This window comes from Pinus tabuliformis, chromosome 1_2 (genome assembly GCF_031772625.1).
Source record: "Pinus tabuliformis cultivar Carrire ecotype Pingquan chromosome 1_2, CPIR1, whole genome shotgun sequence".
Lineage (NCBI taxonomy): Eukaryota > Viridiplantae > Streptophyta > Pinopsida > Pinales > Pinaceae > Pinus > Pinus tabuliformis.
This window is the reverse complement of record NC_142298.1, coordinates 1,224,272,485-1,224,288,533: the sequence shown is the minus strand read 5'-3', so window position 1 is coordinate 1,224,288,533 and position 16,049 is coordinate 1,224,272,485. Positions and strand designations below refer to the sequence as shown.

Genomic DNA, 16,049 nt, shown 5'->3' with positions numbered 1-16,049 from the left:
GTGTTTAGTACATGAGCATCCAACTAAATCCAACCTCTGCTACTAAAAAAGAAATTACATAATATAGACATCAAAACCACTCATCCTAACCATCAGGTGTTGAATCCATGAGAATAGGGGTTGTTTCAACCATTTCCCAACAAAGAACTGGAATATAGGTAGTCAAACAACTTGCCTCTAAAAGAGTGGAAACAGATTCATTTTCCTCAAAACACTAATTTAATATTAAATTTACATGCCATGTCATCAATTACATTAGTGAAATCATACATGAGGAGAGAGAAAACAAATTCACAGTCAAAACAGGCGAAATTTTGATTTTCTGGGCAAACTGGTCAAAAGCGCAGTGCCTCTTTCCATCTGATTTTGGAAGCCTTCCCCTTAGCCAAATTGAGCCCATGATAGCTCATTGGAACGGTATTCAAGTCTAGTTTCTAGAACAACTAGAATTTTGTAATTTGGAGGTCATTTGACCCCTCAGAAAGTGAATCTCCAAGGACTGCTTCTGTGTGTCCAAAAAGAGGCAGAAAGGTCATGTTTTGGTAGTTTTTGGACCTTTTGGTGACCCATATTTGCTACAAAACTTCTGAAACTTTCTAGGGTACATGTCCTCATCATCCTGAATCCAAAAATATCAACCTTTTCTCTAATGGTTCCCTCAGGAAAAAGCGGGCAAATTTCCCGTGTCAAAAAATTCAAAATTGCAAAAATGCAAAAACTCTTCCAAATTTGCCCAAATTTGGCATGGGACACCACCATCAACTGCTTTGATGGGCTAGTGAGGCTTCAACCAATATTTTCAACGCATATTTCTCCTTTTTTCTCTCTAAGGCTCTCCTCAACCTAGCTTTTAGTTTCCTGATCCTCATGTTACAAATTTTGTTATGAGCCATGTAATGGTATGCCATGTCTCGGAGCATTTTCTTGTTCATGCTGGCCTTGTCAAAGAGCCCTTCAAGATGTAGATTAACTCTTTCAAGCCAAGTTTCCATATCTTGTTCAATTTCTTGCTCAATGGGATTCAAAGTGACATGAGTCTCTTTGTCACTTTGCCTCTTTATCTTCAGCATCTCAAGGTCCATGAGGACTTGTTTATGACTTAGTTGTTTGCTTTCTTGTTCTAAATATGTGATGATATATTTAGCCCTTTCCAGTTTGTCCATTAACATTTGAATGTGTGAATCCTTTTCCCTAAAAAGCATGTTTTGAGCTGAAGTTTCATTTTGTTTTTTTATATCAATGATCTCTACTCCATGATGGGTGTTGTGTTGTGGCTCATCATCATGCTCTTCCAACTGAAATTCCCTCTCTTGTTCATCATCCAATTCATCCTCCTATACCTTCTTCTTGCCTTTGCTCAGCTACTCAATCTGTACCTCTTTTGCTGATGTAGAAGGCAAAGCCCCTTCCACACCTTGTGGAGTTAACATTTTCCTGTCGACTGAAGAAGAAGGCAATGTCCCTTCCACATCCAGTGGAGTAAACACTTGCCTAGCAGCTGCAAAAAGTTTTCTTGTGCCTCTTTGATAGGTCAAATATACTTGCATATCAACAATTTTGGTTTCCTTGGCCTCTTTCCTTGTTTCCCCATGGCTAGAAGGCCTGCCTTCTTCTTTATGTACTCGTGATGGGATCTGTGGACCTTTGAACATCTCATGAGCAATGAAAGTATTCCAAGGAATGTTAAGAAGACTAAGATAGTGAAGAACAATGATATTGATTAAGGATTAATGGTAGATGTTGTTGAACTGTTGAGGGTATGGCTTCTTCTGCACAAGGTAAGCTATCTTGTTAATGTTTCTAAACAAGAAGTATGGGAGATTCATCATCTTTACCCTAGTGAAGTGCATGAGGACTCTGATATGGTAAGCATACAATCGGGAGAATCTGCCTTCACAAGTGAAATACTTGATGATAATCCTAATCAAAGGAACATACCTGTTATTCAAAAATTTAAAGGGTAATAACCTCTTCACCTAGTTTCTGTATTTAAGCTTGATATAAGGCTCATAGTAATCCTCATCAAGGTTCTGACCCTTGTACCATTTCTCACCAATATTTGGAATTCTAGTGGCCTCTGAAATGACAGCTGGTGATATTGTCAAGGTTACTCCGGCAAGTGCTACCTCATTATTATGTAAATGAGTCACAAAAAGCCTAGCCAACTCATGGTTAAACGAAATTATTTCCACCAACTCACAAAATTCAAAACATGCTTGGTGCCTGAAACAAGAAACTGCAAGTGGGCAAGCTTGTAATTCTCTTAGACTAGTGGGTTCTTCTTTGATGATCTTTCCTCCTTTATGAGGATTCCTTTGTTGTCTGTTCCTCTCCATAGAGCTGTCACTAAATGTTTCCTCTTCATAATCAAGATCATTGTCTCTGTCCATGTTTTCCTTGGCTTGAACAATGTGGTAATGTATGGATGGTGCTATGGACAATGGCTTGGACGAATGGAGTGGGCAAAATGTATGAATGAGGGGGTTTGGGGAGTGAAAAGTAGTTGATAGGGTAGGATAGCAATAGCAGGGATGAGGGTTTTAGTTTATGAAATAAGTGATATAATAACTAGAGTTTACAATAGAAATTAGGGTTTTGATTTTAAAGATGAAAAACCACAAAAATCTAGACAGAAAAACCCTAAGCAACGATAGACACAATGATACTTACTTTTCAAGAGGGAAAATTGAAGAAAATTTGATGAAATTTTGTGCCTTGAAGTGTGTTTAGGCTTTTCTATTCAAATCACAGTGCCACCTATAGGAGCACAGTGCCTGCTTAGAAGCGCAACGCCCGTGTAATTTAACACTGGGTAGAAACTCCAGAAGCGCATCGCCGAGCTAGAAGCACAGCGCCACTTTCAGACAGCGTTTGACTACCTTCCTGGTGTCCAAGTTAGGCTTGGGATAGCTTTCTGGAAAGGTTGTCGAGTCTAATTTCCATAACATCTTGAATTTTTCAATTTGGAGTTCATTTTCCTTGTCAAAAGCTCAATCTCCAAAGAATGGTCAAAATGTGCAGAATGACGATGCCAAAATGCATAGTGCTGTTGTAGTCAACTTTTGAAGGCCTTCCTCAACTCCAAATTGAGCTTATGATAGCACATTGGAAATATGTTTATGTCTACATATCAGTTGACTCATCAAGAAAGTGATTTGGTCATTCCATCTAGGAGGAAAATGGATTTTACCAAGGTCACTTGAGAGGTGTATTAACCCTCTTGAGGCAAATGATGTTTTCGATATTTCTCCCAAACCATGAAACCTATGTAAAAGCTGAAAAAGGTTTTTATTCTTGGGTCAATGGTGGACAAAAACCTCTCTCACATTTGTCAAATTCATATTTTATTGCTCAGAAACACAGTTTGAAGAAAAATTGTCCTTTATGTGTGGTGAATGGCTTGTTCCTTGGAATGACTTCTTGACAAATGATGGAGACCTGATGTTTGATGATATGAAATGGCCTCATACCTTCTGATATCTCTTATGCCTCCTCTACTCAGATATATCTGATCCCATATCCAACCCTAGCTCAGTGGGAGATGAATTTAGGGTTTTAGTGCTTGTTTCTCTTTTGCTTTTGCAGGTGAATTGGTGCTCATGTTGACATGATTTTTGCAGTGCCAGGTGCTTAGCAACATCATCATATGCTTAGGAGCAGCTGGGAACCAATATTACATATGGAAACATAAAATTACATAAGAAATGAAGGTAAAAACAAAATACTCTGTTTTCACCTCAAAACTTACATTAGGCTTTCAAAATGATAAATTATGGCTTTACCAATCAATATTGGCCTCCTCATGTCCTTGCTGATCATTATTGGCATGTAATTATTGGATTTTACCATGGTGGGACCCTGAAACCTAATGAGACCAAACCCTAAGACCTAATGAGATGAATTGCAAAGTGAACATGAATTGTAACTGAAATAAGTGAAAGAGGATCAGCAAGTATAGGTCATGAGGGAAAGGTTTGAAGAAAACCCTACCATCAGTGAATCCATGACCTAATGGAAAGCAAACTCATAAGTATGGGACTCCTACTATGAAATGCAAAAGAGTAGATTTTGATCACTGATGGCAGCGTGAAACACTGACACTAACATTGGCTCCAATGGGGATGGTAGCTCCTTGGAGGTGCCAAGAACACCGTAGACCTAGTAGCCTTATCCATTGGTCATGGAGTCAAAAACTCAAACTAAAATGCATGACTGAAAACTAATGAATTGACGACACAAATTGAATTTTACTCAACTAAAAACTGACTCGATACTAAAACGCAACTGAAAAGTTGGAAAAGATACTCAAAATGGAGCTTATTCAATAAAACCTACTCTAGCTGTTTCATTCATCACCTGATCAAGTGAAATGAAACAATGAATGCAACCAAGTAAGAATTCTGGCTACTATTTGAATTCTTCGCAAGTGCTTTCTTATGAACAACAAGAGAGAACTACTGAAAGGCACTCCCATGAAAACATGTAAACAGATTCGTTGAATAATAGGGATTCTCTATCCGACTCCAAAAATACTGCATAAGGATCTTGAAATTCATGTGCACTGGGGCTTAGCTCATCCAATGGATTACTTTTCTTCTCCTCATACCATGAATGCAAACTTTCATCTGAGTTTTGTGACAAGACTCCTACTGATAATGAAAAAGAAACCGGTTGCTGGATCAAGTTTGTATGAATATTTTTTTCAAGTTCATAGTTAGCTAATGGAGAAAGACTTTGACTGCAAATATCATCCAACACATCAGCTATTGGATCGTGAAAAACATGAAAAGAATGTTGCAACCCACTTTCTATTGGTTCCAATGAGATTGCATGATTTTCTACAGGTTGCTCATTTGAAGATACACTATGCGAAATTCCCTTCAAAAACTGAAATGTTTCAAAATAGAATGGTACATAATCATCTTGCATCATTTGATCATATTTTCCAACTTCCAAGTCTTCATCTGCAACTTGACAATCAATGGCTTTCGGGGGCTACAAATCTAGATATGAAAAGTCTTAAACAAGGATTTCATTGCCTTTTAGATGGTCAACATCAAAACTTATTGACGGTTGATTTCTGATTGCACAAAAGTGGTCTCTGATGAACTGAAACGAATCAAAAAAAAAAGGCAAAGATCCTTCACTTAATTCAAAAAAATTTCACTTTCCTCCTCACTTCCAGAGCTGATATGCATCGGCTCATCACTGTATTCGAGTTTCTTAAAGTGAACTTCCTCCTTCCACATACCAGCTGCTGATTTGTTTGTAATATTAGCTTCTGATTGGAGAACATAATCATCATCATACCGATCAAACTTAGGGAAATCATCAGTATAAAACACATCATCAAGCATGCATGTCATATCAACAAATCTCTCTTCTCCAAGTTGATCTATAAAACAATCATTATCAGATCTATGACAACTGGGATAGGAAAGAAAATGTTTTGGATCAACCACTTGTTCTTCTTCAATCAGCAAGCCATGGTCTCGAACATCATATTCATTCCTTGTGGTGATGTTTTGCATCATCTCTTCCACTGTACTTACCAAAATGTCGATCTTTACCTCCAAGGATGTCGATTCCTCTGGATCTATGTTCTTCATCTTTTCTTCCATCAACTTTGCCCTTCTGATCAGCAGATTAGCCTCTACATCTACTGCATTGTTTTTCATCTCTTCAAGTGTTGCAAGGTTCCTTTCTCTTAGCTAAAACTCCATTTCCAGATCAAATACATCCGAGTAGTGCAAGAGAGCGGATCCAAGAGGAGGCCTTATATTAGCAGGCATTGAAAAATAGACTTGGTTAAATCTAGCATAAAATTGTTGTACTATCTCCCCTGGCAGTGTTTTCAGCTGGTTATACTCGTCTATAATCAAGAAAGGGTTCTATTTAACCACCCACTTGTCGAGGAAAAATTTGACGAACTGCTGGAAATGTGAGATGCTCGCATCAGGCAGGGTTTTGAACCAACTCTTGACTTTGCCTTGCAAAGAAAGAGAAAAAAGCCTATACTGACATCCTCTTCATCAACTTCAAAAAGGTCAATAAAAGAGTCAAAATTCAGTTCATGTCTCTCAACAGTGATGTTGTCACATTAACCATCAAATCTTGGTAGATATAGGTAATGATTTTTAGGGAAAGCATGGGATATGGGAGGCAAAATCAGAGGCTTGTATCTATCTGGAATTTTACAAGGTATAGGAGTATATAAAAAAACTATAGAATCAGTCTTGGTCTCTTGAGGCTTATCAATTTAAAGATGGCCATCATAAGATTCAAAAGAAGGGTCTTGATCAAGATCAAAGGCATGCGAACATTTTGTATTCACAATCTTCAAAGGGAAAGAATCAAATGCAGGTCTAGGATCTTTTCTCAAATATAGTATACTTCGTAAAACCTTCTTGATATTCTCGATAAAAGAGAAGAAATAATTTATAAAAAAGAAAATAATGTCTTGGATGAAATTCCAACTTGAATACTCGATCTTTTCATATTGTCCTTTCATGTTTCTGCTGGTCGGGTTCATCCTCCAGTGGAGTCCTTGGATCTGATCTCGAAACTGATTTGGAGTCACCAAGTGAATGATTTCAGCCTTCTGGTGTCTGATCATTATCCACCATCAACAATCAGATATAAACTTGAAACATTTTGCTTAGAAACATAAAAATACGTACCCAGTATGGTTGCCACTATGTTATCACTTGGTTTGACCTCAAGCTGAAGGAAGGCTATTCCCAGGGTAACCACAAACCAGGCTTAACCTGGTAGCTAGCCCTACCAGGTCGGGAGAGGGATCTCTCCTTTTGGATCTCAGTGAAGATGACTGGATCAAGAACAATATTTTATGCTAGATATAGTAGCTCAAGGGTTTTTATTGAAGTTGTTGGTGTTTATGCCTGATCAGGAGGAGATGGGCAATTTGGGTCTGGGAAACTAAGTCAGAATTGTAGGGGAATCTATGGGTCAAGGTAGGTATGAGCTTCAGCACCTTAGGCTTGATGGGGTGAAATGATAGACTAGTGAGGAGCTAATAATAGCATGAGCAAGTCATGAATCCTTCCTAAACAATAGAAAACATGAAATACTGGTGTTTTCCCAAGGCAGAGCATCAAAACCAAATGTATTCCACCTATTTGACTTGAAAACAACCAATCAGAAGATATTATATGAAATAGGTATCTATAAACGACATGAGAACATAATAATAGAAGAAGAAACACATGCTAAAGGCCATACCATAGGAATCCCATAAATATAGCTACAACTTTATTACTTTCCTACCAAAACTGCTACAAAATGATAAGTGTTCAGTACATGAGCATCCAGCTGAATCCAACCTCTGCTAATGAAAAAGAAAATACATAATATATACATCAAAACCTCTCATCCTAACCATCAGGGGTAGAATCCATGATAAGAGGGGTTGTTTCAACCATTTCCCAACAAGGAACTGGAATATAGGAAGTCAAACAACCTGCCTCTAAAAGAGTGGAAACAGATTCATTTGCCTCAAAACCACCTCTAACTAATGAATCTACTCTATAAAACTATTTTAATATTACATGTACATGCCATGTTATCAATTACATCAGTGAAATCATCCATGAGGAGAGAAAAAACAAATTCACAGTCAAAACAGGTGAAATTTTTATTTTTTGGGCAAATTGGTCGAAAGCACAGTGCCACTTTCCATCTGATTTTGGAGGCCTTTCCCTTAGCCAAATTGAGCCCATGATAGTGCATTGGAAAGGTCGCCACATCTAGTTTCTGAAACAACTAGAATTTTTGAATTTGGAGGTCATTTGCCCCCTCAAAACTTGAATCTCCCAAGACTACTTCTGTGTGTCCAAAAAGAGGCAGAAAGGTTATTTTTTGGTAGTTTTTGGACCTTTTGGTGATCCATATTTGCTCCAAAACTTCTGAAAATTTCTAGGGGGCATGACCTCATCATCCGAAATCCAAAAATATCAACCTTTTCTCCAATGGATGCCTCAGGAAAAAGCGGGCAAATTTCCTGTGTCAGAAATTTCAAAATTGCAAAAATGCAAAAACTCTTCCAAATTTGCCCAAATTTGGCATGGGACACCACCATCAACTGCTTTGATGGGCTAGTGAGGCTTCAGTAAATATTGTCAACTTATCTTTCTCCTTTTTGCTCTATAAGGCTCTCCTCAACCTAGCTTTTAGTTTCCTTATCCTCATGTTACAAATTTTGTTACAAGCCATGTAATGGTATGCCATGCGTCGAAGCATTTTCTTGTTCCTATTGGCTGCAAAAAGTTTTCTTGTGCCTCTCTAATAGGTCAAATATACTGGCATCTCAGCAATTTTCGTTTCCTTGACCTCTTTCCTTGTTTCACCATGGCTAGAAGGCCCACCTTCTTCTTGATGTACTAGTGATGGGATCTGTGGAACTTTGAACATCTCATAAGCAATGAAAGTCTTCTAAGGAATGGTAAGAAGACTAAGATGGTGAAGAACAATGATCTTGATTAAGGACTAATTGTAGATGTTGTTGAACTGCTGAGGGTATGGCTTCTTCTGCACAAGGTAAGCTATCTTGTCAATGTTTCTAAACAAGAAGTATGGGATATTCATCATCTTTAACCTAGTGAAGTGCATGAGGAGTCTGATACAATAAGCATACAACCAAGAGAATTTGCCTTCACAAGTGAAATACTTGATGATAATCCTCATCAAAGGAACATACCTGTTCTTCAAAAATTGAAAGGGGAATAACCTCTTCACCTGGTTTCTATATTTAAGCTTGATGTAAGGCTCATAGTAATCCTCATCAAGGTCCTGACCCTTGTACCATATATCACCAATATTTGGAATTCTAGTGGCCTCTGAAATGATAGCTGGTGATATTGCAAATGTTACTTCGGCAAGTGTCACCTCATTGTTATGTAAATGAGTCACAAAAAGTCTGGCCAAATCATGGTGAAACTGAATTCTTTCCACCAATTCACAAAATTCAAAACGTGCTTGGTGCCTGAAACAAGAAATTGCAAGTGGGCAAGCCTGTAATTCTCTTAGACTGGTGGGCTCTTCTCTGATGATTTTTCCTCCTTTATGAGGCTTCCTTTGTTGTCTATGCCTCTCCACAGAGCTATCAATAAATGTTTCCTCTTCGTAATCAATATCACTGCCCCTATCCATGTTTTCCTTGGCTTGAACAATGTGGTAATGTATGGATAATGCTATGCACAATGGCTTGGAGGAATGGAGTGGGCAAAATGTATGAATGAGGGGGTTTAGGGACTGACAAGTAGTTGATAGGGTAGGATAGAAATAGCAGGGATGAGGGTTTTTGTTTAAGAAATATGTGATAGGAGAACTAGGGTTTATAATAGAAATTAGGGTTTTGATTTTAAAGATGAAAAACCACAAAAAGCTTGACACAAAACCCTAAGTAACGAGAGACACGATGATACATACTTATCAAGAGGGAAAATTGAAGAAAATTTGATGAAATTTAGTGGCGTGAAGTGTGTTTAGGCTTTTCTGGTCAAAGCGTAGTGCCACCTATAATAGCGCAGCGCCGGCCCAAAAGCGCAGCGCCACCACTTAGAAGTGCAACGCCACTTTCAGACAGCGTTTGACTACCGTCCCAGTGTCTAAATTAGGCGTGGGATAGCTCATTGGAAACCTTGTCAAGTCTAATTTCCATAAAATCTTGATGTTTTCAATTTGGAGTTCATTTTCCCTATCAAAAGCTCAATCTTCCAATACTGGTCAAAATGTGCAGAATGAGGCTGCTAAAATGCATAGTGTTGTTGCAGTCAACTTTTTAAGGCCTTCCTCAACTCCAAATTGAGCTCATGATAGCTCATTGGAAAGATTGTTGTGTCTATGTATCAGTTGATGTATCATGAAAGTCATTTGGTCATTCAATCTAGGAGAAAATTGGATTTTACCAAGGTCACTCCAGAGGTGCATTAACCCTCCTGAGGCAAATGATGTTTTCGACATTTCTCCCAAACCATGAAACCTGTGTAAAAAATGAAAAAGATTTTTATTCCTGGGTCAATGATGGACAAAAACCTCTCTCATGTTTGTCAAATTCATCTTTTCTTGGTCAGAAACATAGTTTGAAGAAAAATCGTCCCTTATGTGTGGTGAATGGCTTGTTCCTTGGAATGACTTCTCAACAAATGATGGAGACCTGGTGTTTGATGATATGAAATGGCCTCATACCTTTTTATATCCCTTATGCCTTCTCTAATCATATATCTCTGATCCCATAACCAACCCTAGCTTAGTGGGAGAGGAATTTAGGGTTTTAGTGCTTGTTTCTCTTTTGCTTTTGCAGGTGAATTGGTGCTCATGATGACTTGATTTTTGCAGTGGCAGGTGCTTGGAAACATCATCAGATGCTTAGTAATAGTTGAGAACCAATATTACATATGGAAACATAAAATTACATAATAAATAAATATAAAAACAAAATACTTTGTTTTCACCTCAAAACAAGTTTTGAGGTGAGAACTACATTAGGCTTTCAAAATGATAAATTATGGCTTTACCAATCATTATTGGCCTCCTCATGTCCTTGTTGATCATTATTGGCATGTAATTATTGGATTTGACCATGGTGGGACCCTAAAACGTAATGAGACCAAACACTAAGACCTAATGAAATGAATTGCAAAGTGAACATGAACTGTAATTGAAATAGGTGAAAGAAAATCAGAAAGTACAGGTCATGAGGGAAAGTTTGAAGAAAACCCTACCATCAGTGAATACATGACCTAATGGAATGCAAAATCATCAGTATGTGACTCCTACTATGAAATTCAAAAGAGCAGATTTTGATCACTGATGGTAGTGTGAAACACTGACACTAACAACACCCAAAGAAAGGTAGACAATCCAACATCTCTTGGTCATGTTCGTAACCCACAAACAGCTACTAGAGTTGCATTACCTTCTGGATTCTACACCTAAGTATGCTACACCAAATAGAAGCACGATGTCTTTAATGATACAAGTCAAGGATGAAAATGAAATTGTACCGGATGATGCTTATGGAGGTTTTTGAGCTTATTGTATGATTAAAGCAGATGGTTGTGATGCAGAAAAGTGTTCCCTCTGTGGACAGAGGCAACCCCTCTAGCCCTAGAGTGGGTCTAGTCACAAACAAGGACAAATCAACAACAATTCTACTTAAATAGTTCAAGTTGGAGGCCTACCTCAACCGGTGGTCGATGGAGTTCCATTGCGCTACTCCAGCTTCCTTCTCCTAATGAGTAATCAACCTGAAACAAAGCAAAGGAAATACAACAAAGCACGTAACCAGATACAACAAAGAACTATTTACCCATAAAGTCAACAAGTCATGAGCTATCTAGTACATTGCATACAAGACATAGGACACATCATTGTTTGCATTAAATATGAAATAGAGTAAGCTTACAATGCAGGTCTTGATGTCACAAGCCTTCTCAGGAGGGTCCAGCCAGCATGTTCCTCAAGCATTCACTTTAAGAGATGGATCTACCAATACACAAGTCTCCCTCACTCACAAGTTCTCCACAAGATCAAAGGCACTTCACAACCTTCCTCAAGCTCTCAAACAATCCCACACTTGTCACACTCACACCAACTACATAACAAGCTCACAATACTATCAGCAACACCCAAAAGACTAAGAATTCCAAACTAGCAGCCCATAGCAATGGTGAGAGCTTAAATAGGAGAAGGAGTCTCCATGAATGGTGGGAGGATGAGCTTATCTCCAAGGAGGGTAGCACAAATGACGGAACAACCACTCCAGACAAAGGAGGGCGACATAAACAAGGCCAACAACCAAGTCTGGAGTCGTCTGGAAGGCCGACTGTTGGAACAAACTTGCCCAAACTGGATCATCGCAGGCACATAACTGGTCTACCGCGCTGATATCGCTATTGCATAACGGAACTAGTCATGTCATCACGGGAAAATACAAACAACAGTTGTGCTGTCACTTGAAATTCGAACATCGCGGGAATTGTTAGCCTCCTATTGCAATAGGTTTCATATTTCATGATTGATAGTGGAAGTGCCAAAAATGTTCATCTTTTCCATGCTGCAAAAGTTCCATTTTTGAAGGATTTCTCAATTAAGGGAAGGCCAAACAGCTTAATCTTGGCTTCCCTAGGTTTAAATTGCTTGTTTTAGAAGATAGAGAATGAATATCTGTCCAAACTGTTTAATCTTGGCAGATTTTAGCTAGGTAGAGAAACAAGGGTGCTCAAAAGCTTAATCTGAGCCCCTGGAAGCTATAAGGGCAGATTTAGATAGGAGGACAGCAAAAAGAAGAGTTGAAAAGTTGGGTTTGCTAGTTCAAGTGCACCCAAACCAAAAAGAAGAGAAAATGCTAGGTAAGTAGGCCGGGTAGGTAGTTTTTTGGTGGCAGAATGATAAATTGTGATCCATTTCATGTTTTCAAGTATTATATCTATCCAGATCACAAGTATGAGGTAGTTTTCCATTTGGAGCAGCTCAAGCGAGGCATGTCTAACTTCCCCTTCTTCCTTGTCCCCAAATCATTCACTAACTTCCCCTAAAGAGGTCAAGATCTGCTTGATATCTCTTAAATTAATCATGTTTCATATCATTTCCCTTAGTAAAGATTTGCTTTACTTAAGGAGTGTTCATATGTCCTCTACAAATTTCTATCTCCCCTTTTAAGCCTAAGATCTCTAAACTTAGTGCTTTCTTGTCACAATCCATATTAATTTCTAACTCTACTATGTAAATCCCTATCTATTTTCCCTTCCCCTTACTAAAATATGCTAAATATCTCCTCTATGTATATATCCCCTCCCTCTGGGTGAAAAATAACCATAAATATCCCTTGCGAATTACTAAGTTTGCCTGAAACTTAGTAAGAACCCTAATTTTGCCTCTTTAACCTTATTCCTATGCATTCGGACCCCTTTTGATGCATTAACAACCCCTTCAAATGCATCAAAGTCCACCTCCGATCTCATATTTTCCCTTTCGACTGCATAAAAACCCCTTTCAAATGCTATCGGACCCCTTCCGATGCATTAATAACCCTTCTTAGTGCACAAAAATCATCCTCCGATCTATAAAGCCTTCCTCCGATCAAAGGAATCCCCCTCCGATCGCATTAACCCTCTTCCGATTGAGTGTTTCCTCCTCCGATGAGTTTTCCTCCCCTCCGACGCGATATCGCTGTCGGAGGTCGCAGCGTTCATTCATCGGCCCCCTTTTATAACTCCCCGATATCATTTCGCCGATGCGATTTCGCAATCGATAGTCGCAATGGTTTATATGCCCCCATTCATGTCACAGGCCCATTCCTCCGATGCGATATCGCTATCGCACCCGAAGGCATATCGCATCGCAAATGCTTCCTTATCGCAAGCTCCCTTTTCATATATCTCCGCATATTTCAATTTTAACGCAAAACTTAGGTTTTTCGCAAAACCTATGTTTTATCGCAAGCCTTATCGCATCGCTATTTCGCAGCCGTCCATCGCCCCCGCCCAGATCAATGGCTCAGATCATTTCGGTGATCGCACATATATAAATTTTCGCCCCCATGTCCCCACCGATAGCGAAATGTCGAGTTAATCGTGGCCGCCCATTCGGGCCCTCAGATCAACGACCCATGTTTAGTCTCATCGTTCCCATATATAGCTCCGACTGGCCGGAGCCAAAAAGTTATAAAGAAAGGTTGAAGGGGATTTCGGGTCCGCAGACCCATTTCATTAGAAATCCGTCGATTAGGGACCGCCGATGGGCTGGACCCGATATCAATAAAAAGTGGGCCTATAATGCATTTCAGGTCCGCGGGCTTCATCGCATTTCGGAGGTTTTATGTTTTGGGATCCGTCGATCCACCGATTGCTGATTTAGTGACAGCCGTTGGATCTGCCTTTGCGCGATCCAATGGCCAGGATTGAATCTAAGCTACAGTGTCGCTCCCGCTCCAAATTTTCGCGATTTTTGCGTGTAATTGGTCTTTTGCTGTGTAAAAGGAAAAGGAGGCCATTCCTTTGTTGTTTTTACAGCTGCGCCTGCGCGCGCCCAGTCAAGGGAAAACATGCATTCTTAAGCCATTTTGATCGCTCCAAAGCCCATATTTTTCTCCGGACAAGAGGCATGGCCCAGCACAGTTATCTTTAAATCATTCCTCTGCCATTATTTTTCAGGATTTCTTCATGTATGATCATATTAAATCGGCCAGCGCCGATAGGATTCTAGAGGCCACGGAAAGCATTTGCAACAGTTATTTTTGCCTTGAAAGGGCAGAAAGGGGGCGATTTGACAGTTTCAAGCATATCAAGGGAGAGAAAGTGGCCCGATTCAAGTGTTAAAGAGTATCAGAGGAAAGATAAAGCCCAGATTAAATTAAAGAGTATCAGTGAAGTGGCAAAGAGTATCAGATCAACAATATCAAAGCAGGTGAACATTAAAAGCCTCTGTCAAAGTCAAAGAAAGCAGTGAAAGCCCATTAAGGCTGATCAGATTGAGATCAGTGCATATTAAAGCCACCTAAAAGCCGCAGAACCGCCTACAAGGTGCAGAGAAGAGATTAAAAGCGCAGTTATTGTAAAATGGAGAGCACACAGATAAAGGACGCCTTCAAGCCTCAATTTTGATGCAACTGACTCCAGCGCAACATTAGATAGATATTTATGCATTAATTTCAGGATAAGATTAGATTAAAGAACTCATCTCCCTCAGATCTGTTTAAGATCTGTTGTAATAGATATTTTTGGATATTTTCTCTATATAAACCACCCTGATTCATTGTAAAAAGGGTTGGTTGGTTGATAACTCCTCTCTAGACTTGCGTTGTATTCTTTGAGAGCCTCTATAATCAAAGATCACTGGAATGCTTGGATGATGAACTGTCTGTTGTGTTTTAATGGCTGAAGAGTGAACTATGAAATTCTAATGCTTCTACATGGCTCAATAAGTCTTTCTTGCCTCTGTTTTCATTTTATATGTGTTTATATCACCATTATGTCATTATCTATGTAAAAGAAAAGAAGAATAGCTTAGAATTTGCTCAGCAGCACTCTATGCTCAATTCCTGTTATTTCTCCATGCTTTCCTCAGAAATAGTTATGAATATGCATACTTGAATGATCATGTTTACACTGTTTATCTCATTTATGAATGATTGTTTAGGAATCCTTGACTGCTCCTAGATAAAGTTTATTCACCCTCCTTCTATTAGCTGATGAAATATTCTTAGTTTCCTTTCATCTCTGACTTTCATTCCATCTTTATTCCAGCTTGATATTGTTCTATGTGTAGCTATCCTGCTCTGTATTCCAATTGTGACCAAGAAAACGCACCAACAGCCCTTATCGTTGACTCCATGCCCAATGGTTTGAACTTCTCATCCTTTGCATGCCAACTCTATCTAAAAACATCAACCATCCCACCAAATTTAAAACAAAACTCTGGACTTCATAACTAGCCTGAAATCAACCCAAAACAAAGCTAAATCATAAAGAGAGGGCCCTCTTTGATTGCAGGTAGGCTAGGACTTGTAATCCAAAGATTGGTTTGTGGTTACCTCAGCCGTATTCCCTTAGGAGTCAAAGGGAAAAACCTGAGTGATAACATCATTGGCGACTCCACTGGGGAAGTTCTTAGAAAAATCCAAAAAGCAACTTAGAAGCTAGCTCCAAAGAGGAAATCTCATTTTCTGAAGAAGGTCATCTTTTTCTTCAGAACCATTTTACAAGTTTAGTTCTGATCTGTGATGGTGGATAGGGATCAGACACACCAAGGTTAATTCATCCACCTGGCGACTCCACTTCATTTTCAATCAAGACTCCACTGGAGGAGCGAACCTGAAAGAGAAATATGATCCAGAGCTTCAAGTTTTTTGATCAATTCTACAACCAAATAGTCCATATTGCAAAGAATTAATAGTCAGACAGGATGACCGGGTTTGTGGAAGTTTTTTCAGTTGAGGAAGCTTTAGATGAATTCAGGAAGATGTTATCAAAATTTGAGCTTGATGACAATTCTTTCAAAGTGGTGTTTTTAGCGGTCAAAGCAATAGA

The 16,049-nt window shown here is 39.0% G+C and overlaps 1 pseudogene; it reads left to right on the top strand.

Annotated features, from left to right (window-relative positions):
- The window catches only part of LOC149210667 (lariat debranching enzyme-like), a 172,761-nt pseudogene that overhangs the window by 1,327 nt on the left and 155,385 nt on the right, over positions 1–16,049 (top strand).